Below are 23,524 nucleotides of genomic sequence, written 5' to 3'. Positions count from 1 at the left end.
AAAAACATTTCATGTGTGCTTTCTTAAATGAGACATGAAATCCTAATGAGAGCCATGTGAATAGAACTAGATTTACATAGGGCAAATTGTAAACATGATCAAAATGCTAGAGATAGAAAAGCCCAATTAATATACCTGCTTCTATTTGTAGACAATGCCATTTCTCAGGGATTGTGTGCTTAAGCCCATAGGTACCAACTTCATGTGGATACCGGCAGCCGGCTTGTCCCCTTCCCTCCTGCGCCTTCAAACCATTGGCAGTCCTGCTGATCAGCTCCCGCACCCTCCTAGCACCTTCTGCCTGCTGCGAACAGCTGTTTCATGGCATGCAGGAGGTGCTGGAAGGAAGGCGAGAAGCAGAAACAGGACATGCTTGGAGATTAGGGCAGAGCAGGGATGGGAAGACGTGAGGCAGGGGTGGAGATTGAGGAAATGTGTGGGATGGAATTTGATTCTGGGGCACGGCAGAAGTGGCAAGAGGTAGGACGGGGTGGGGGAAGGGTGTGGATCGGGGCAGAGTGTGGAGGAGGTGGGTTAGAGGGAAATCCAGGGCCCAGAGGAAGCCAGCACATGTGCTTTAACTCAAGGTAAACCCTAGCCCCTTTTGTGTCTACACTGCAATCGCACTAACCCAGGGCTCACACCCAAGGTCCTGGGACCCTGCAGGGATGCAGGGTGCAAGCTTGAATTAAGGTGGGACCCAAATATGAGGACTATTACTTGTTAGTGTAGATGCAGGCCCACTTGACTCTGATCCTGGAAATCATCCAGAAATATCCCAAAATTCTATAGACCATCTTCCTTAACCCTCTATGCCAACAATCTGCAACCTACTCTATTGAAAATGAAATTCGGCCCCATTTTGTGAGCAGCAGCAGCTTAGCTCAGCATTAACCCATTGTCTCCCGATCACCAATCTGCAAGCACACTGAGAGCCTTCTGGGCTTGCAATGGAAAGTGAGTTTGTCAAGACTTTTGCAAAGGTGAGCTGCTTCCTGGGAACGTGTAAGGCAGGAAGTAAAGTTTTCCCACAGCTACTCCCGAGAGAATTATGCACCAAAAATTTTAAAATGTTATGCACAATATTTTCAAGCTCTGCAAAATTCTGCATATTTAACACGTCAAAATAATGCAATAAAATCATGCTGGTTTCAATTATGTAGGTAATTTCTTTACATTACAGTACAATGGATGAAGAATGGGAGTGGGGAGAAGTGGAGGAAATCACCAACCCCCCTCTAATAGTAATGTAACCAGATCTGACCCTTTATTTCTAGCTTTATTAGCCAACAAATACATGCAACCATTATAGGCCATTGATGGCTGGGGAACCAGACTCTCAATTTATATTGACCATCTCCAGAAATATCAACAGCAAACAACCATGGAACACATTTTGCTAGGAAACTTTTTCAGTTTCACTTCACTAAAGCACCTCAAGCATTTAAAAGACTCTACTTTCCTTTTCAACAGTCTGGCAAGGTAAAGGAACCTTAAAACACTTACACCTGTTTTATACTCCTTGGGAAATTCACAAAAACAATGGGAACAATTCAGTAAGTAGGCAGGCTGCTGTATTCTGCTCTTCTTGAAGAGACAGAGCCTGCCCCCAAGCTGAAGCTCTGACCCTCCATGCCAAGCATGCCACAATAGTGAGCAAGAGGGATGGAGTGTTTCTTTCTCTCATCTACAATTGCCGCCTCCTGTGATTTATGTCTCTGTTGGCTCCTCGGGGCACTAGGACTGACCCGCTTATGCTGCTGGGCAGGGTAACTGACTGCAATTTCCCTTTGCTTTGGGAAATTCGGTGGGAGGGGTAGGAGGGAATAAACAAATCTGCAGGGGACATGATGATCTCTGCACATATGCAGTGATGCAGAATTCTCCCAGAAGTACACAGTGCACCATGCAGTGTTCCCTCTAAGCTGTGGTGATTCATCAGCCGCACCCATTCAGTGGCTCAGGGCTCCCTGCAGGGAGCTGACTAACTGGGTGGGAGGGAACAGCAGAGGGAAAACTGGCACCATGGTCCTAAGGCTAGAGTAGTATTATCATGTGGGTGGAGGATACTATTTGGTATCCAGGAGGTAAGCTCTAGATACTTCAGAGCAGATGCCAGAGCCTTAGGTTTGAGTGTGGGTTAGAAACAGGGTGACCTGACCAGATGGCAATTATGGAAAAATTGGGGCATTTTTGAGGTGGGAGGGGAAATTAGATGAATTCAGACTAGAAATCAGGGATATTTTTTAAACGAGGAGGTAATTAACCGTTGGAACAATTTACCAAATGCTGTGGTGGATTTTCTATCATTGACCATTTTAAAATCAAGATTAGATGTTTTTCCTAAAGATCTGCTCTAGGAATTATTTTGGGGAAGTTTTATGGCCTGTATTATATTACATCAGATCAAAATGGTTCCTTCTGACCTTGGAATCTATGAATCTTTAGGATTTAATGAACATCTCTGAAATAACTAATTGTTCGCGTGAAAGGTGTGGTTTATACATAGTCATATATCTTGCATGTTAGCCTCATTCAGTACAAGCAGAGCTATGTGGACCATTTGAAGTTTATCATACAAGGATTTAATAAATATTTTTATAAAATGTGTTCAGGGGCCCAATGAAGTTTTGAAGAATTAGCTGTTTTGAATGAACTTTATTTTCCCAATAGTTGAATCCCAACCCAAAGGCCCTCTAAACGTTGGTTATGATTATTATAGGAACCAGATTAGCAATGGGACATTTCTAATTGAAGTTTTGAATGAAGAATCACACTTTTAATGCATAGCCAGAACTTTGATCTCATGCTTTGGAAATGTGTGCCATGTCTGTGTATTCACTAACTTCACCAGCCTGCTTTCTTGGGGTGTTTTGAGGATACTGGCCTATTCGGGCTAATTTTTCATTTTAGTGCCTACATGGGTCTTTCAAAGGCACCAAAGTGAGTTAGGAACACAAGTCCCATTGAAACTTGAGGAGTACATTCCACGAGGAGTACAGCTAGTTAGGATTAGAAGCCTAATCCGAACTAGCTACTCCGTGCTGCGTGTAGCCGCGCGGCACGGGGTTCGAACTAGCCGGCATTTAAAAATGGCGCCGGCCGGCTTCATGCAAATGAAGCCCGGGAAATTCAAATCCCGGGCTTCATTTGCAATTGCGGATGACTACATTACCCTAATGTGTAGACATACCCTAAAGGAGTTAAATGTCTAAGTACTTCCTGAAACCAGATTTTAACATACACCCCAATCTTCTCCCTTTAGCAGTACAAATTACATAACCAAATACAGAAGCCCTGTGGTAGAGACCACTAGACTATGGTGTTTAAGGCTAATCTGATGAATAGGCCATCATCATAGGAGCTGGGAAACTTAAGTTCAAGTCTCTGCTCTTCAACAGATTTTATGACCCCGGCCAAATCACTTAGCCCTTTTGTGTCTCTTTTCCCCATCTGGAAAATGGAGACAATAATACTTTCCTGTGTCACAGGGATATTGTGAAGATAAATTCATTATGACTTTGAGGGGCTCAGATATTATGGTAATGGGGGCCATAGATATGTAACAAGTTCTGCTGTAATAAATGGGGATTTGGAAAATGGTGAGGGGTAGGCTACAAAATGGATGGTTTTAATTGGCAAATCCTTATGTCCAAGATTTTTTTTTTCATACAGGACTGCTGCTTTCCTCTGGTGTCTTTTGGGGCCTGTATTCCATCAATTTGAAATAATGAGTCTGCTATCAAGCAACTTAAATACAAGAAAAGGCTGCTTATTGCTAGTGGGGAGAAAATACATTGCAGTGCTTGGAAATAAGGTCCTGCACTTATACCAATCTTCTCAGTATGTAGCCACGGATGCTTACTCAGCTGCAAGAGAGCCAAAGTGCACAAAGAGAACATTTTAATTAGTTTATGGTTCATTATTAATAGGAAGCCCACAGTAAATAATGTGTAATTTATAAATATACACAATAGCCTATTTTCATTCATTAAGATAGATGATGCAATAGAGGACAAAGAATAGCACCTGGAGTATGAACAAACGTAGGAGGTAACTCACATCTGTCAAAGGTTTCACTCAAAAGTTTACCTAGTGATTCCTCTTGTAAGGTCCTGAGTACCTTAAAGTCCTGCTGATATACATCGGAGTTGAGGCTGGTTGATGCTTTTCAGGATTGTGCGTTTGTTTTGCATGTATGGAGTTGGTTATAAATCCTAAGGAAAACTCTAATAGCTACATGTCCTTTAGGACAAATAGTAAATTTAGAGAGTAGCAATGCAGCAGAACCTGAGTTATTCTATGACCAAGGAGCATTTCATTGCAGCCAGTCACCAAAAAGAGACTTTAGATCAGGCTCAGATCAGCTTGCTCAGATATTCAGCAAAATGACCTGCTGAAAGCACTAGACCATTTTGTCCTCTTAGCTATGGTGATATGATACTGTTACCTTAGCCGGATTTTGTCAGTGGAACTAAGAAAAAAACTTCAGCCCAAATCTAGGTGCAGAAGATGGTTTAAGATAAGAATTTGTGTTTCAAGGATATTTGTCCAAAAGAAGTAGAAAAAGGAGAACAAACTAGAAGCCTAGTTTTAGGATCTGTGGAGTCCCAACAATTACAGAATCATAGAAGTTTAGGGGCTAGAAGGACCCTCAGGAGGTGAGGAGCTTGCGAACAGGTGAGTGCTAACAGGGAGTTTTGAGAGGGAGTTCTCCAGGTGAAGGAGAAGCAGATACAGGACTCTTGAGGGAAGTGTGTTTTGTTATTGGGGCTTTCTTACTGTGTGCTGAGCTTGTGTTTGTTTGGTGTGTGGTGGTGTTGGTTTTTTTCTCCCCCCCCCCCCCCCTGTTTGAGTGAGGCTTTAGAGAGGGAGTTCTCCAGGTAGAGGAGAAGCAGATACAGGAGTCTTGGGGGAAGTGGGTGTTGTGTTTGGGGCTTTCTTGCTGTGTGCTGAGCTTGTGTTTGTGATTGAGGTTTGGTGTGTGTTCTTTTTTGTTTTTTGTTTATTTATTTATTTATTTTCCTCTGTGTTTGAGAGTGAGGCTTTTTTTTCCACCTCCCCTCTGCCCTCCCCCTCCCCTTGATGGAGTTTGTGCTGTGATTGGCAGTGATTGGCAGGTGGAAACTGTTGGCTTCTAATTAAAGTGTGAATTCTAGAAGCCTCTGCTAATTGGCTGAGCCTTGGTAGGGGGAGGGGCTTTATAAAGCAGTGGGCAAGCAACCAAGGAGCTTGTGAACAGGTGAGTGCTAACAGGGAGTTCTGAGAGGGAGTTTGGAAGGGGAGAGGAAAGGGCGGGAGGTTCTCTTACCTTTCTTTTTAAATCCCTTTTCCAGGACAGCAGCGATGGTTGGTGATGGGTCTGCTGTTGTTACCTGCACAGCGTGTGCCATGTTTGTCTTCCTCCCGGAAGAAAGAATGGATTTCATCTGCACCAAGTGCAAGCTGGTCGACATTTTTGAAGAAAAAATTAGAGGACTGGAGGCCCAAGTGTCGACCCTACGCTTGATCAGAGAGGATGAAGATTTCCTCGATAGAAGGCAGCATTTAATCCTTCAAGCACAGCAGGCAGAAGAGCCAGAGAGGGCAGTACATGACCAAGAAGAGAACTGGAAGCATGTAACTTCTAGAAGGGGAAAAAGGCCAGCACGGGAATCCCCCGATGCTATAGAGGTAAGCAATCACTTTCAAGCTCTCTCCACAGGCTCTGCAGTGCTGAAAGCTCTGGAAGGGACCTCAGAAGGAAGAAACCAAAAGGGAACACCATCTACTGGAAGACATGGGATGCGTTGTCCTATGGATGGGGGTTCCACGGCCACCACCCCTAAAAGGAAACGATGGGTGGTGGTGGTCGGGGACTCCCTCCTAAGAGGGACTGAGCCATCCCTCTGCTGTCTGGACCTGGAATCTCGAGAGGTGTGCTGCTTACCGGGAGCTCGCATTCAGGATGTCACTGAGAGGCTTAACAAGCTGATCAAACCTTCGGATCGCTACCCCTTCCTGCTTCTCCACGTGGGAACTAATGATACGGCCAAGAATGATCTTGAGCGTGTTACTGCGGATTATGTAGCGCTAGGAAGAAGGATCCAAGAATTTGGAGCGCAAGTGGTATTCTCCTCCATCCTCCCTGTTGAAGGGAAAGGACTGGGCAGGGATTGTCGAATTGAGGACATAAATGCGTGGTTGCGCAGATGGTGTCGAAGAGAGGGCTTTGGTTTCTTCGACCATGGGACTCTGTTCCAGGCACAAGGATTGTTAGGAAAAGATGGGATCCACCTAACGAAGAGAGGAAGGAGCATCTTCGCAGGCAGAAATTCAGAGAGGAAGGGGCAAGAAAGGAGGACCCCTGATTCGAATGGAGAAGATAGGACGATCAACTGGTTACCTGAAGCTGGCAGTATTTTAAAGAAGCCTTATTGAAGGCACAGAAAGAAACCATCCCGACGCGTAGCAAGAGAGGCAAACATGGTAGGAGACTGGACTGGCTTACAGGGGAAATCCTTGGTGAACTTAAGCACAAAAAGGAAGCTTACAAAGAGTGGAAACTTGGACAAATGACAAGGGAGAAGTTTAAAGGTATAGCTCGAGAATGCTGGGGGGTTATCAGGAAGGTGAAAGCACAAATGGAATTGTGACTGGCTAAGGATGTGAAGGATAACAAAGGTTTCTACAGGCATGTTAACAAGAAGAAGGTGTTCAGAGAGGGTGTGTGGCCCCTAATGGATGAAGGAGGTAAACTAGTGACAGATGCTGTGGGGAAAGCTGAAGTACTCAATGCTTTCTTTGCCTCTATATTCACAGACAAGGTCGGCTCCTGGACATCTGCACCAGGTGACGCAAGATGGGATGAAGATGGATAGCCCGTGGTGGGTAAAGAACAGGTTAGGAACTATTTAGAAAAGCTAAACATACATAAATCCATGGGTCCGGACTTAGTGCATCCGAGGGTACTGAGGGAGTTGGCAAATGTCATTGTGGAGACTTTGGCTATTATCTTTGAAAAGTTGTGGAGATCGGGAGAAATCCCGGATGACTGGAAAAAGGCAAATGTAGTGCCCATCTTCAAAAAAGGGAAGAAGGATGATCCAGGGAACTATAGGCCGGTCAGTCTTACCTCGGTTCCTGGAAAAATCATGGAAGGGATACTTAAGGAATCCATATTGAGGCACTTGGATGAGAGGAAAGTGATTAGGAATAGTCAGCATGGATTCACAAAGGGCAAATCGTGCCTGACCAATCTGATTAGATTCTATGATGAGGTAACTGGCTCGGTGGACATGGGGAAGTCAGTGGATGTGTTATACCTTGATTTTAGCAAGGCTTTTGATACGGTCTCCCACAATATTCTTGCCAGCAAGTTAAGGGATTGTGGATTGGATAAATGGACGGTAAGATGGATAGAAAGATGGCTAGAAGGCCGGGCCCAGCGGGTAGTGATCAATGGCTCGATGTCAGGATGGCGGTCGGTTTCTAGCGGAGTGCCCTAAGGTTCGGTTCTAGGACCGGTTTTGTTCAATATCTTTATTAATGATCTGGATGAGGGGATGGATTGCACCCTCAGCAAGTTTGCAGATGACACTAAACTGGGGGGAGAGGTAGATACGCTTAAGGGCAGAGATAGGGTTCAGAATGACTTAGACAAATTGGAGGATTGGGCCACAAGAAATCTGATGAGGTTCAACAAGGACAAGTGTAGAGTCCTGCACTTGGGACGGAAGAATCCCAAGCGTAGTTACAAGCTGGGGACCAACCGGTTAAGTAGTAGTTCTGCAGAAAAGGACCTGGGAGTTACAGTGGATGAGAAGCTGGATATGAGTGAACAGTGTGCCCTTGTAGCCAAGAAGGCTAATGGCATATTAGGTTGCATTAAGAGGAGCATTGCCAGCAGATCCAGAGATGTCGTCATTCCCCTTTATTTGGCTTTGGTGAGGCCGCATCTGGAATATTGTGTCCAGTTCTGGGCCCCCCACTACAAACAGGATGTGGACTCATTGGAGAGGGTCCAGCGGAGGGCAACCAAAATGATTAGGGGGCTGGAGCGCATAACCTATGAGGAGAGGCTGAGGGACTTGGGTCTGTTTAGTCTGCAGAAGCGAAGAGTGAGGGGGGTTTTGAGAGGAGCCTTCAATTTCCTGAAGGGAGGTTCCAAAGAGGATGGAAAGAGGCTGTTCTCAGTAGTGACAGATGGCAGAACAAGGAGCAATGGTCTCAAGTTGTGGTGGGAGAGGTCCAGGTTGGATATTAGGAAACTATTTCACTAGGAGGATGGTGAAGCACTGGAATGGGTTAGCTAGGGAAGTAGTGGAGTCTCCATCCCTAGAGGTGTTTAAGTCTCGGCTTCACAAAGCCCTGGCTGGGTTGATTTAGTTGGAATTGGTCCTGCCTAGAGCAGGGGGCTGGACTTGATGACCTTCTGAGGTCTCTTCCAGTTCTATGATTCTATGGAGGTGTCAAGTCCAGGCCCCTGCACTGATGGGACCAAATGAACCTTAACCAAGCCTGACAGATATTTTTCCAATCTGTTCTTAAAAGCCTCCAATGATGGGGATTCCACAACCTCCCTTAGAAACCAATTCTAGTATTTACCTCCCTGTATAATTGGAAACTTTTACCTAATCTAAATCTCCCTTGTTGCTGATTAAGCCCATTATTTCTTGTCCTATCTTCAGACAACATGAAGAACAATTGATCTCTGTCTCCCTTGAGGCTATGTCTAGACAACAGAGTTTTTCCCGAGGTATCCCAGAAAAACTCCACTACATCCAGGGAACACGACTGCTTTTCCGCTTTTTTTTTTTTTTTTTTTGTGGAAGAGCAGACGCGCTCTTTCAGTAGCCCTGACTTCCTCCTTCTGCAAGGAAGAAGGACTCTTCCAAAAGAGAAGGATTTTCCAAAATTTGGCCCAGTGTAGCCTCTTCCAAAAAAACTATTGAAAAAGATACGCAAATTGCGGACATAGATCATTGTAATTTAGACATAGCCTGAGAGTGGTTACCAGAGCCCCGTTCAGTCAAAATATTTCAAAATTTTGATTTTATCCCAAATTGAAATAAATACCTCCCTCCCTTCATCCCAACAGAAAAATGTTCACAGAATAGGAGAACCATTTTCCATCCACTTCTGAGATGTAGATTCTTTCAACAGTAGGCTTCAAACAATCTCTTACTTTATCTGTAATGGCAAATTCACAGAATTTTGTTTGCATTGCTTTTTTGTTTGCATTGCTTTTTAAAGCAAAAAAATGTATCTTTAAAATAGGAGGAATTAAAGGGCTGATTCAAAACCCATCAAAATCAATGACAGTTTTTTTCCATTAGCTTCAGTTAATGTGGCCAGCATTTCAGATATATAAACATGCATAACTAGTCATTTACTGTTGTAACTGTGCACACAATTATACCAATTGCGTATACGGATTATGCCCCATATCCTCCAAATATTTACATATGAGTAATTTTACTTATGTGAGCAGTCCTATTGTGTTCAGTGACACTACTTGTGAAATTTTGCTTGCATACGTATTTGGAGGATCTGGGTCTAAGTATGTGCATATCTGAAAATGGAAGTCTATTACACAAGACCTTTATATAAAAGGTATTTATATATTTTGGACTGCAATTTCAGACCAATTATTTTTTCTGCCCTAGCACAGGAAACCAGAAAAAAGATGGTAGCAGTTTAAATCCGTGTGGGATTTTTGATGCATTGCTACCTACCTGCTGATTACACAATCTGCCTCTTTCTAATTTATCACTCTAATATTAGAGTTAGTACGAAGAACTAACGTGTAAAAGGTAAAAAATAATTGTAAATTATACTGACCAGCTCACATTAGTGTGAGTGCAAGCAACAGTAAGGTGTTTCTATTTATCACCATTTGCTTTGATAGGATACCATTCATTACATTTATCATCTGATTCCTTTCAATTACTTCTTCTTGAGAAGATGTACAATCAGCATTATTTAGTTAGAACTGTGTTTGTCCAAAACATTTTTAAAGCCCGTTAAAAAGGAGCACTTGTTGGATATGTGGACTAGATCTAGAATTTCTCATTTTTTTAAATGTATTTTGCTTGTTACCAAGAGGTAAAGCAGAATTTTATACTGTATGCTTAAAAGCAATAAAGTAAAAGCATTTGAATATCGTCTTGTATCTCTGGGTACTGAAGTTTTGACTAGAGTAACTGCCAGGGTCCTGTGCTTCTGGTGGATAATGTTCAGCCCCAGAGGCTCACTGTGTTTCACCACACAGCCTCTTTCTCTTTACTAGAGGCAGGGTTCACAGCCTACTGAGCCATACTTTTCCCAGGCTAGTCCATAAAATTGGACTACAGTCCTGGTCTCCCTATCCAGGGACAGACTCTGTAGTGGTGTGGGAGGTTTGCGGGGAAACCAGGTCCACCCACTACTCCAGTTTCCAGCCCAGTGAGCCTAAGACAGCAGCAACAGATGGGGTTTGTTATATTCCCTGTCTGGAAACTACATCCCTGGGCTACTTCCCCAAACAATCCCTCTCAGTACCTTTCCTCTGGTACCTACTTATCCTGCTCCTTCACCCACTCTGCCTGACTTGCTGCTCACAGCTCTCACCCAGACTCCTTTCACTCTCAGAACTTTGGCTTCTTCCTCATGCACCCCCGACAGAAGAGGAGCCCTTTTAAATCAATCAGTCTCAGCTAGCTCTTGATTGGTCACTGGTGGCCTGATTAGCCTGACTCCATTGGCTCTGAAAGGCTCGTAATTAGCTCAAGATGTTCATTGACCTGATTGTCCAGACTGCTTCTGGAAAGTTCCTGCTGGTTCTAGGCCAGCCCCTGCCAGTTTACCCAGGGATAAAAGTCCTACTTAATCTGTCACCAGAGGCATGTAAATTAGACTACCTGACATAGTCAATGAAGCCAGGATTTAAATATCCCAGGCTTCATTAAAATAAAAATGGCCACCGCACTGTGCCAGCTCACCTGATCATCGGCACAGCGCGGCAGTCAAGACGCAGATCCTGTGCTTCCTTAGTTCACCGGGAGTTTGCGGGGCACTCTGATACTATACTAATACAGGCCTAAGAGAGCTAGAACTACCAGCAACTGGGTCCTTACTGGATACCAAGGTAAAGGTTTTGAGGACAGGTTTTCAAAGATATTTAGGTACCTAAAGATGTGGATAGAAGTCTAGCAGAATTTCCAAAAGTTTCTAAGTAAGTTAGTTACATTATTCCTATCATGGTCAATAGAAATGAGTCATCTAACTCGTATAGGAGCTTCTTTCAATCTCATTAGGTACCTATCTGCACCTTTAGTCATCTAAATACCTTTGGAAATCTGACTGTTGGTCTTTACCTATAAGTCTTACAAGCATTTTCAGTAGCTGGTCTATAACTTTGGAAATCACCTCCAAGGCGACTACAATTCTATTCTACTTACGTACTTGTACAGTGTCTATCTCCATGGTGTCTAGAATTACCATGAAACCCACTGCCTGAAGACTGACATGTCAAATGTTATCTTTGACCTAACCATTCCACAACAAAACAAAACACAATCTACAGTTTACTGAGCAATCAAAACCTCACTGACTGGTAGGGTAAGATCAAGATAATATGACCCTTTTGTCTTTACTCAGAGAATATGTCAGATGCTGGGATGTTATGGTGATGCAAGTCATGTTTAGACAGATTGACAGAACCCATACTTTGAAACCTAGGGGTATGTCTAGACTACGTTATTTTTTCGAAAAAACTTCACCTGCATCCACACTGCAAACGCATTCTTTCAAAATTAAATCGAAAGAATGCAGGTTTTTTTGACATTAGTAAACCTCAAATTACAAGGAAGAATACCTTTTTCGAAAGAGCTCTTTCAAAAAAAGGCTTATGTGGACATAGAACAAGGACATTTTTCGAAAGGAGGCAATTGAAAAAAGCACAGGTGCCCTGGTGGCCATTCAGGGCTTTCTTTCGAGAGAGCATCCATGAAGTCTGGACACTCTTTCAAAAAAGCTGATCACTTTTTCAATCTGGTTTTGAGGTGTGGATGCTCTCTTTCGAAAGAAGTTTGCAGTCTAGATGTACTCTAGGTTTATGAAAGGGTACAATCTGCTAGACATTTCCCTGCACTAGTAGTGCACATCAGTTCTGCTAAAGTTTTCATCTTAGAACTTTTTTCCTCCAAAAGGTAGCATCTGACCTTTACAGTATTATCATAAATGCTTTCTTTTGGGGTACAAGATGTGCAGCACAGGAACTGTTCAAACAGTAAACCTGGAAAGTTAATAGACATCAAGAAAAATATCAAAGGAAAGAACATATTAATAAAACATTTACTCCATAAAAACTAGAATATCATCGCTACTCTTCAAATTAATTAAAAAGTAATTATCCCCAAGATGTTGCAAAAGTATGACATAAAGAATAGGTGAATGCATTAGATCTAAGATGCTTGTAAAAAAAAGGGAGGGAGAATTAGAATTACCAAACAAATGCAATATGTGGGCATATACATGTGAGCCTCTGAATACACAGTGAAGGTGACCTCAAAAAGCCCTATTTGATAGAAAAGAAGATTAAAATTCCAATCTCAGATATTGTCATGACTTACTTTTAATAAACAATACAAGCCTAGTGGAAAAGTCCAAGTGATTGTTTATGTGCCTAGTTGCTTTACTAGCTGAAATCGTGCTGGGATTTTCACTGGGATGATTTAGACAGAGTGCTTATTAACAAATTTTAGGGGCAGGGGAATACTTTGTGAACAAGATGAAAAATGTTCTCATGAGAATCTTTTTTTTTTAAGACAGTCATTTGATGATCTCCTTAATAGATTTGTACTTTAGAATTTTGGTCCATCAACCTGTCCACATCCTATCTGCAATCAATAATTAAGAGCACCTCTGCCTCTAAGTGGCTGAAAAGCAGCACAGTGTGGGGGGAGCTTAAGTTTCAGGATCAGACTTAGTCCTATCTTTATGCTCCTGAGGTTGGCTAGGCTGGGAGCCACTAGAGACAGCACACACATCATCTGGAAAAGGAACGACACAGGTTGCTCTTTGAAATCTTCCTGGCATATTGAAGATGCAACATTGTGGGTTTAGCAAGGAGGCATATTCCTCTGCGTGCACAGGAGGGTCTCTTGTTAGCCTGTTGGGGACAATATAAAGTGAGAATCATGGAAGACCCTTCCAATCCTCTCATCTGCCAAAAAGATGAATATTCTGCTGTACATTGTGCTGAAACATGACATTTAGACTTAAGCAGTTTAAGTAGTCCCCTGAGCTATGTTAAGGGTACTGAACAGCTGTATGGATAATTAAGTAAAGCTAATTTAAATAAAGTAAATTAATTGGAAAATCAGTCCACCTGTTTATTCCTGAAAGTTTTTTGTTGTTTAGGAGTTGGAAGAGTGAATGTTTGAGATCCTGAGCTGCTGGAAACTAGCAAGGCTCAGACCTGTGAACTTAGTCCAACTGGTATTTTGAAAAATGATGGGCTCATACCTCTGACCATGGGATACTATTCTGAGGTTGTAAAATCTGTACGAACCTTTATCCTACTTCAGATTAAAGGCATACAGCCTGATTTCCTTCGCTCATGCTCCAGTGAAAATCCAAGGTAATGCTGCAATGTCAACAGTGTCACATTAATGTATTGTTAGACACCAGTGTAAAAGAGGTGGCTCTGACACACCATTTCCAAAGATTTCTCCCATACGCTGTACAGATAAACCCCTCAAATGTCAGTGTGGCAAGAAACAAAGGGCCTGATTCTGATATCACTTATGAAACATTGAAATCCATCTAAGTCAAATGACTTCCCTGAAGCTCCTTTTGACTTACACCAGTGTGATTTAGATCAGAATCAAATAAAAAAAGAGCAAATATAATTCATTGCATTTATCAGTGTAGCAGCTGCACAGTGTATTAACTAAGGGACAAATTGTAGCCCAGCTAGCACAGCAGTACAAAGGTGTAACGGGGGGGCTACAGAATGTCTTTTTTGCCTCTGTCCTAGATATCTGCATCATGGATAGAAGAATGGGAAGGAAAGCAGATGCTTCTCAGCTGCTATTTCTCCCCCTGGTGCAGGTGGGTGGGAGAGGGCAACATAAGTCAGAGCCAGTGTACTTGTACCGTATGCGGGGGGATTCATGCTGCCCTGCATATAGACCTGGCACCATTTTATACCCTCTATGGAGCTGAGGGGGAACTCTCTGAGTTACAATTTGTCCTTTAGGGCTGCTCCTGGGGCAGGGCAGCCATGGGCTTATGGGAAGCCACAAATGAACCTAAAAGCATCAAAACTACAATTGGAAGCTATATTTGAGTCACCTACATTACAAGGTTTTGGTTTTGGTTTGCTAAAAGGGAGGCCAACACAGTAAAGAAAATCCTTTTTTAGAATAAAAATGAGCAGGTAATTATCCTTAAAAGGTTTTACTTTATGGTTGGTATATCACAGTCCTCATAGACGAGGAAATTATTTTCATCAGGCGGTTGTAAGGAATATTTCTGGGTATCAAGGTGAATTAAGGTTTGACCTTCTTTTTAATATTGTCTTTCTTGACACTTTCTCTTATATATACTTGTTTTCAGCTTTCAGAAATGCACTGCATTGATCCTGTTTTTGGAGATCAGTCATTGTGGTAAACAGCAAGGCCCAATGATTTATGACTAGGCCGGCTGATAGTACCTTAGAGACGTTTAACCACCTGCAGATTGAGAACCAGCTTCAGGAGCTTGGGAATCAGACATTTTAGGTAATGCTCTCCCAGCCACTCTCATTTGTGAGATGAAAGGAATCATAATGAGAAAGTGATTACAGTCAGATAAATAAATAAGAAAACTGATAACTGCCCAGGCTATGGTAAACAGATTTTTCTGGTCTTAGACTCATTCTTTTCAGTGTGTTCATTAACTCCTTGGATAAGAGGCACAAGTACAAGATTTCTAATACCACAGACAATGATATGGAGCCACAGTTCGCGCAGCTCTGAATTTCTCAAAATCAACCACAACTAATAGAAAGGCTTGCAGTAAGATTTTTCTAAGCAAACAAATGTGCCACTGCACCATTGACTCAATATGATTTCACACCAGCCATTCCAGGAGATGAGATAATTGCTTATGCCTTTGTTAGTCATGCTAAGGGGATACATAATAAAGCAAAAACTGTAACTCTGTACAGTAAGTCTGATTAATATATTTATTTTCCAACATATTTTACTAGCATAAAGGTACATTTCCCCTCCCAGGCATACACTGCTTTATGTATGGCAACAAAAGAGCATGCAAAGTCCTCCTTGCCTATGAGAAAACCTGTCACACACAGGTGCTGACTTCATGGTTGCTCCAGGACTCAAGCACCCATGGAAAAAATGGGGGTGCTGGGCGTCCAATCACAACTGTTAGGCGGGGCCATCAATCAACTGTTGTGTGAGGTTGCCAATCAGCTGTCTGGCAGCATGTGTTAAGGAAAGGGCAGAGAGCAGCAAGCAGTAGGAAGGGGAAAGAGTGGGTGGGAAGGAGTAGGACCTCAGAGCAGAGCAGAGCAGAGATGAAGCACCCATCAAGAAAAATAAAATCACAAGGGTGAAAGCCCCCTCCCTCTTCACCCTTAAACTCTGAGCTTAAACATTGTAGATTTCACTACAAAATGCCCTCATGCAGGAGGAGGGTTGTTTTGTGGCCATGTGGAGAAAACAAGGGCTACTGCTATGAAACGTCACAGAACCAAGTGCTTCCCTGGCAGAGTTGTGCAATATTCTAGCCTATGTTTGCTACTGCTTTCTCTCTCCTACAAGCAACTATAATATAACTCTCCTATTCTTTAAAATCTGGCCAGGTTACTGGAACAAAATTGCATCAAAATGCTCAGGTGGTTGGTGGCCCATTGTCCAGAATCAGGATGAAAATTCCAAAATGTGACTTTTTTTTTGTGGGAAAGAATTTCTAGAAAAAAAAATTGGGGGGTGGGGAAACCATAATGGATTTTTTTCAGCTTGCTGGCTGATTGCATTGAGGGTTCTTGTCAATTTTACTTTTTGCCAGAAGGAGATATCAGTCAGGGTGCTTTCATGTTAGGGTATATCTATACAGCAGGGCTGTGTCTAGACTGTAGCGAGTAGATTACAAGCCAGCACAGCCGGCGCTGTGTGATTTGTGCATGTGCAGCTCGCAGAACCGCGCGGCTGGCGAGCAGGGCTTGCCGCCGCTTGGCAAGCCCTGACAGTGAGGATAGTAATACTCATTACTTTCATGGTGAACACCTGCCCTGACATTTTTTTCCCCCTTTTTTCCTATTTGATATCTTATCTCTTGTTCTTTTTCTTTATCACCCCTTATTTTAATCTACAACTGCCCAGTCTCCACCTGCGGCCCACATACCCTATCAATCCCCACCCAGGTCTTCACATTCCTCTATGCTCAATGCAGTCTCCTTCACCACATTCCAATTCATGTCTCCCTTCCACCTAAGATCCCTTGTCCCTCTCTGATTATACTTTCTGCCCCCCAACCTCCTATGCCTTATCACCTTCTGTCACGTTATTGGGTTTTAATGTGAGTGCGCAGATCATTGTTGCACCCACTAGTGTATGTTTGCCCCAAATTGCAAAGTGAGACATGTGTGAGGTGTCAAACAAAAGCTCATGCTTTGCTGGTTCTGTCTAGGCTACTCATGTACTTGTGCAATCTGTATGTGTAAAGTTATGAATATGGGCATTGTATTTATGTTTTAAATGTTTTCTACTGGGAGGGGTGATTGCTCAATACTCCATGAACAATGGCTCATGAGGGTTGCCAACTGACACCTGAGGAGCACACACTGGCACCTTGCCTGAGAAGGACACATGTGAAGACTCCATGGCTCTTTGCCTAAAAAACTGGTTTGTGGGTCATGTATTCAGCCCATTTTGGGAGGCACCAACACCCAGAAGAAGAATGGGTTTCTCCTCCTCATGGGAACAATTATAAAAGTCTGAGGAGGGTGCCCCCATGTTCGCTTCACTCCTGTCTCTGCTCCAGAAGCACCACTAGTTAGGACAGAGGGCCCAAAAGGGTTGTTGAGCCATCCTACTATAGGATGGACTCCAGAGACTTGTAAGCTGGCAGCTTGTAATATCTCTGCCAAGAGCCTGCATCAAGAATTTGATGACTGATGTATGTAATGTATTCTCTTTAACAATCTCGCTCTCAACCTTTTCTTTCTTTTATTAATAAACCTTTAGGTTTGAGTTTCTAAAGGACTGGCAAAGTGTGCTTGAGTATGATCTATGGGTTAAATTGAACTGGGACTGTGGCTGGTCCTTGGGATCAGGAGAACCTATTCAGAGTTGGTGAGATTGGTTTTATAACCTCTCACTTGTGTAAGGGGTGATGCTGGTTGTGGCACAGGGAACACTGGGGTGTCTAAGGGGATTTGCTTGTGCAACTTCTTGCTGGCCAGGGTGACAGCTAGAGTGTTCTGTGTGACTGGTTTGGTGCCTTATAGAGGAAGGACCCCAATCTTGGGCTGTAAGTAGCCCATGTTCTGAGCAATTTGCGCTGATTTGACACTCACAGTGGTGCCCCAGATTCACCTGGTATATGTCACCTTCCTTCTGTCTTTACTTAGTCCCTAGTTTCCTCAGAGCCAAGCCTTCAATGAAAGAGGAGCATCATGGCTGCAATCTCATTTCAAGCCATGGGAGTTGACCATCTTTCAAAGAGGCAGCCTCACTTCCGTGTACAAAGACTGAAGGGAAATGGTGGCCATTTTGACTGAAAAGCAGCTTGTGTTCAGCCCTCTATAAAGCAATGGATGATGACAGACTTTTTGAATAATTATAGTAAAAAAGTGACAGCATGAGAGTTGGAATTTCTGGTAGAAGTGAGCAATCCTGCAAAGCCTGATTTCCTTATACCATATTCCCAGGCAGACTTATCTTCCCCACATAACTTCACAGGGGCAATGATACTCTTGTTTGGTCAGTCTCTGTGTCCAGCAGGTGGGTAGCTTGAATTAATTTTAAAATCATTTTTAGCTGCTCTCAAGTAGGTAGAGGTCTACAAAGATATTGTTGCTGGCTCATGGAAATGGTCCATATTAGCTTAAGTTCCAGAGGCCTTTTTTGGCACTCAGGAATTGCATTCCAAGTGGCAGATGTGAGTAGATTAGATAGTAGCTGCATGTACATCATGATCACAAAGTGGCTAATTCCACAGTGAATGCAACAACAACCCCTTGCACTACTCAAGGATCAAAGTGAAAAACAGATCCTATATTTACTAAGGTTTGTTCTTATTGATAACTGATAGATAGCTTTGGATACTGTGACAGTGTGGGATATGTCTGTAACAAATTGTGAACTCCATTGTGTTCTGGAACTTGCATTTTTGTACCACGGCTTCCGTTCTGTGTGCTAACTGCCATTTTGGGTTCAGTGTTGAAAAAACAGCTTGCCCAAGAGAAGATCAAGCTGTTTTAGACATTGCCTGGGGAAGGGTATGGGACATTTTCAGAGGACTGTCAGTATGCGAGTCATCAAGATCAGCAGCTTTGACTGGGACTCTGTGATTGGCCCACTGCAAGGGACAATGGTTTATCCTCATGGGACTTGTATGGGAGGAGTTGGAGGTAAGTGTATTGGTCATTTTGTCTTTGCAATTTTCCCCTTTTCAGTCTGTTTGAATCTGTCTTGTGTCACTGATCTTTGGTTTAGTGCACTTATAATCAAAAGTTTTTCTCTTCTATTCTTTCTATTCTGGCTCACATACATGAGGCAAAATGAATTTTTGAAGGAGAGAAAAAACTTCCAGTCTCTGGAATGTTAAAAAAAAAAGCACTTAGAACTATTAGAAGTTGTTTTAAGTTTTGTCTCCCTTTTCTTTTCTGAGGTGGAAATGCTGCTGGCATCGTCTGTGGCAAAGAAGCACACCCACCAGTGGAACACAGGAGAAGGGTTGGTTCTCTGCATCTTCCTTAGTGGGCCAACATGCTAGTGAAGAAAAATACAAAAATCATTTGGCTTCTTGTCCATCTCACTGGACTGTGTAGACAGTGCCAAATGACGAAATAAGCTATTTCGAAACAGCATTGAAATAAGATATGCAATTTGTATAGCTCAAATTGCATATTATATTTTGAATTACAGTGCAGTGTAGACGCACCCCTAGAGAGAAGATAGGAAGAATCAATCTTGCTACATCCAGATGCTCCTTCCTGATAGTTAAGATACATGGCTTTCCAGAGGGCCCAATGGCCTGTACATACTCATGAGTGCTCTTCACAGTTGCTGTGGACAAGAAGGGTCTCTAGGGATGGAGAGGTTATCAGACAGCTAAAGACCAGGACCTTCACATTGCTGCTGTACAACCTGGCTTTCATTTTTAGGCTAAGAATAAAAATCACATCTCCAACATAACCAGAATAGTATAAATCTTATATTGTAGCATGACCTTTAATACACTGATGGGTGACTTTTAAAAATGCCTTCTGATTATATAATTCCTAATACATGCTTTAGAAAAAGAAATATGCATCTGTGGTCTTTAAATATAACTATAAAGCAAATGACAATTTCACCATTAAGAACTGGTTTAGACAGTCAACAAAACATCAAAATAAAATAAAAATCTGAGCCAGGTTATTCAGGAAGAGATCTGGCATTCATAGCCTGTCACCAGACTTAAGAGGTCAGGTTGTACTAACCTCATTGCCTCCAGATGATATTTTGCAATGTGTTTCACTGGGGCACATTCACTGGCTCTTTGTTAACTACCAGCACAAATAGAGATTTAACCCCACAGTCTGTGTCCCTGAACATGTGGTGGTGTGAATTCAAGGATTTTTTCTCTTGGTTATGATCGATGAGTCATATCTCAAGCCCCAGAAGAGAAATCCATGCAACTGTATGGCTGTGGTATGAAAACCCCTGCTCTAGATAAAACACTAGCCATAGAACAACATGGTCTGATGTGCCTCAGGGTATGTCTACACTACAGTATTATTTTGAAATATCTTAAAATAAATAAATGGAGATTGCCTATCTCCTAGAACTGGAAGGGACCTTGCAAGGTCATCAAGTCCAGTCCCCTGCCTTCACAGCAGGACCAAATACCATCCCTGACAAATTTTTGCCCCAAATCCCTCCCTCAAGGATTGAGCTCACTACACTGCATTTAGCAGGCCAGTGCTCAAACCACTGAGCTATCCCTTTCCAGGAGAAATAGTTATTTCAAAATACGAAATATCCGACCTAAACGGGACCGCTACTGGTGGAGGGCTGGCTGTCAGTGGCTTGCTGGCTCATGTTTTGGGGCCACTGGGTCAGGGGCAGTGACTGCTGGCTCTGGGCTGTCAGGCTTGGAGCTGGCTCAGGGACTGTGGCCAGAGTCTACCCCTTTAATGGCTCCAGGGAGGTGGGGAGGGAGAGAAGTGTTCCTGGTTGAGGCTGGGGTGGCCACCAGGGCACCCTGGGAAGGCTGGAGACCCCCCTATTTCGATATAAGTTTCTACACAGCACTTATTTTGAAATAGCTATTTCGAATTTGGAGTTATTCCTCATAGAATGAAGTTTACCAAATTTGAAATAAGTGCGGAAATACAAAATTTTGTGTTAATTTTGAAATAGCGGTTTGGCTGTGTAGATGCTAGGAAAGTTATTTCAAAATAAGGGCTGTTATTTTGAAATAACTTTTCTGTGTAGACATACGCTCAGAGAAAAGTCCCTGACCCTAACAGGAACATCAGTAGGTATAGCCCAGTTACTACTGAAATTTCATCACACACCTAGTTTGGCTGGTAATTATATTGCCATTGAAAATAGTAAGGTTTTGGATGTAACTATGCCCTGGATATATATATATATATATTATTATGACATTTACTATCAATGGGATAGCTGTGTGCAAATCTTAAGATCAAGAAGAGTATAAATGTGCCTTTTAAAATGAGGTTATGCAAACACTCGGTGTAACTGATAACATTGACATTACTAGTGCAAAGGTTGTAATTGTATTTATACAAAACTGACATTGATTTAAAATGTTCAAAGGTTAATTTTTTTTAACAGTACTGACAACATGCCTTTTCTCAATGGCAATATAAAAACAGCCCCAGAAATTTATTTCAGTTATAACTACTCACTATATTATGAATCAAACAAAATTGTCAAGTTCAACAAAGCACATTGATTTGACCAAAAGGCTGTCAAGTCATGTGAATTGACAGCAAGATGCACCAATCTACACCTTCATTTACACTTTGAAACCCTGCCCTCTCTGCCATCTTGGTGAATCAATTTCTTACCTTCAAAATCTTAAAAGATGACAAAGAAATATAAAAAAAGACGCATTTTTTAGATTTATGACTCTCAAATTAAAGAAGGAACAGAAGTAATCTCTCTGTCAGCCTGATTCCTACATGAAATGGACACTGCAGCTAGTGCAAGCAAATCCTACTACAGGTGTAAAGCAAACATTTTTTTCAAAAGTATTTCAACTTTAATTTAAAAATTCCTTATGAATAAACAATATATGAAATGGTGCATAGTGGAAGCCTAATTTCATCTCAGTGAGGAAGGGGCCTTAAATCATAATTCTCTTGAAGATCTGCCTCTTACCAACCATGGTTCATTTGTCACCTTCCAGGGAGCTGAAAACTACCATATTCTATGTCATACTCAGCTATAGATATACTTGTTTCTGAAATATATACTAGACTCAAATCTTTTCTCGCTTACTCCAATCTTCCACCAATGTTACTCCACTGACTGCAGTGATTTTGATTTACTGGGTCAGATGAAAAGATAATCAGGCACCTGTCTGGTTTCCAAAGAGCAGAGCTAGAAAAAGAGATCTAACAGGATACACTGACATTAAGACAAATTGCTCTATGTTCCTTAAACTTTTGGGGGGCTGAGGACACAGATGCAGCTTTGTCTATATATAATGTTTAGACAGCTATGCTGCGTCATTATCTACCGCTTTTCCTCAGTATTAAAGATACATTGACTGAGCCAAAGCTGCTTTCAAGTATATCCATACAACCCATCAAAGTCAGAATTTGGCCAATTATCTTTAACACAGAGCAAGAGATGCAAATGAAAATACACATATTGACTTGAAAATACACTCGATTTACGGTTGTACAGTAAAGATATACACGTTATATATTCCATACACGGTACAAACAGACACAGGTTCAGTGGAAATCAAAAAGTGTGTATAGCATTGCTAGATCTGGGTCTGCAGACACCTGTACTCATTCACATTGAATGCATACACCATTGATTTACCTCCATTGTCATGGCTCATTATCCATTTTAGGATTCCAGGCTGTACTTCCATCTTCAGTCTTCTACTCTCTATCTGCTTCTGCTGCTTAGCCCAAAAAAAGTTTTACAGAAACAATGAACATTCATGACTAACAGTAGAAATGGATGAACAATAAAATGCTCAGAGGGTTAGTCTGAATAAGCTACTACAGCACAGGGAGCAGACTTATGACTAGTCATAAGCAAGTGGAACTACATTGATTTCTTTGGAGTAGCACCTGTGTATCCAGGTCTGAATTTGGTTCAAGATGCTTATAAAACCTATATATCAAACCAATGCAGTCTCCAAAGAGGGTCTGAAAATCTCCTAAAAATAGTCTTTCTTGTGGCACCTCAGCTACTTCATGCTTTTAGACTGTTTTTGTGTAACTGCAGGACATTCCCATGGTGTTTGTGCTCTTCAGAATCTTGTCCCAGCAAAAACTAACATGCCAATGCCTATAAAATTTCAAAACATTAGGGAAAAACTTACTGTAACTGTACTTTCTCAGATCTCAAAACAGTTTTTCATAGCAGAGTTCATTTAAGGGAATTCAGCAAGGCTTGTGTTTGTATATAATTTTTTTCCAATCCGTCCATCTCTAATAAAAAAAATCAGTAATGTTCATCATTCCCTTAATACTGGAAGCCTATGTGCAATATAATATACATCTAAAAAACCATAGCTGTATGTAAATGACCAAGAAGACCTCACTTCTCTTAGTAGTTCTGCTATTTTAACTAAAGCTGAATACAGAAATGATGAAAAAGAGAAGTGTGAAAGTGCAGCTCTGCTCTAAAGGAGCAGGCAAGCAGCTGTTTTGAAAAGTGCACTGTGGGCTTCTAAATTTGTAGTATCCACAACTTTCATATAAAATGTGCTCAGGAAAGGGATTCTGTGAGGCCTACAATCTCAATCTGATCTGAAAGTTAAGCTGTTTTCTTGTCTTCTGCATCATCATGAGTCGTAAAGAATCTGAAGGCCAAATGCTCCTCTCAGGCCTCTACACTATAAACTTAAGTTAATGGAAGCCCCCTTACATTGGCCTCATAATGTATGTGTCTCCGCTAACAGGTCTCTTCCCTTGACCTAACTTACTTGGAGCACAGCAGCCATGTACACAGGAAATAGTTCTTCCCCTCATGACACCCTGGGAACTTTTGACTTCCAGTTTCCTGTTTGATCAATGTGGTGAGCTTGACAGTTCAGCTGATCATGGCAAGTCAATGCCCCAAATGCT

General features: G+C 42.1%; 1 long non-coding RNA gene across 1 annotated transcript in view; it reads right to left on the bottom strand.

Annotated features, from left to right (window-relative positions):
- LOC112545192 (uncharacterized) overlaps nucleotides 1-22,874 on the bottom strand; it is a 59,244-nt gene extending 36,370 nt beyond the window's left edge. Inside the window, exons 1-2 of the long non-coding RNA XR_012901108.1 lie at nucleotides 22,777-22,874; nucleotides 22,266-22,347 (exon numbers count right to left, since the gene is read on the bottom strand). This is a non-coding gene — a long non-coding RNA (uncharacterized LOC112545192). The remainder of the gene's footprint in view (nucleotides 1-22,265; nucleotides 22,348-22,776) is intronic.
- Nucleotides 22,875-23,524: the final 650 nt, after the last annotated feature.

This window comes from Pelodiscus sinensis, chromosome 2, assembly GCF_049634645.1.
Source record: "Pelodiscus sinensis isolate JC-2024 chromosome 2, ASM4963464v1, whole genome shotgun sequence".
Lineage (NCBI taxonomy): Eukaryota > Metazoa > Chordata > Testudines > Trionychidae > Pelodiscus > Pelodiscus sinensis.
This window is presented reverse-complemented; position numbering and strand designations above follow the sequence as displayed.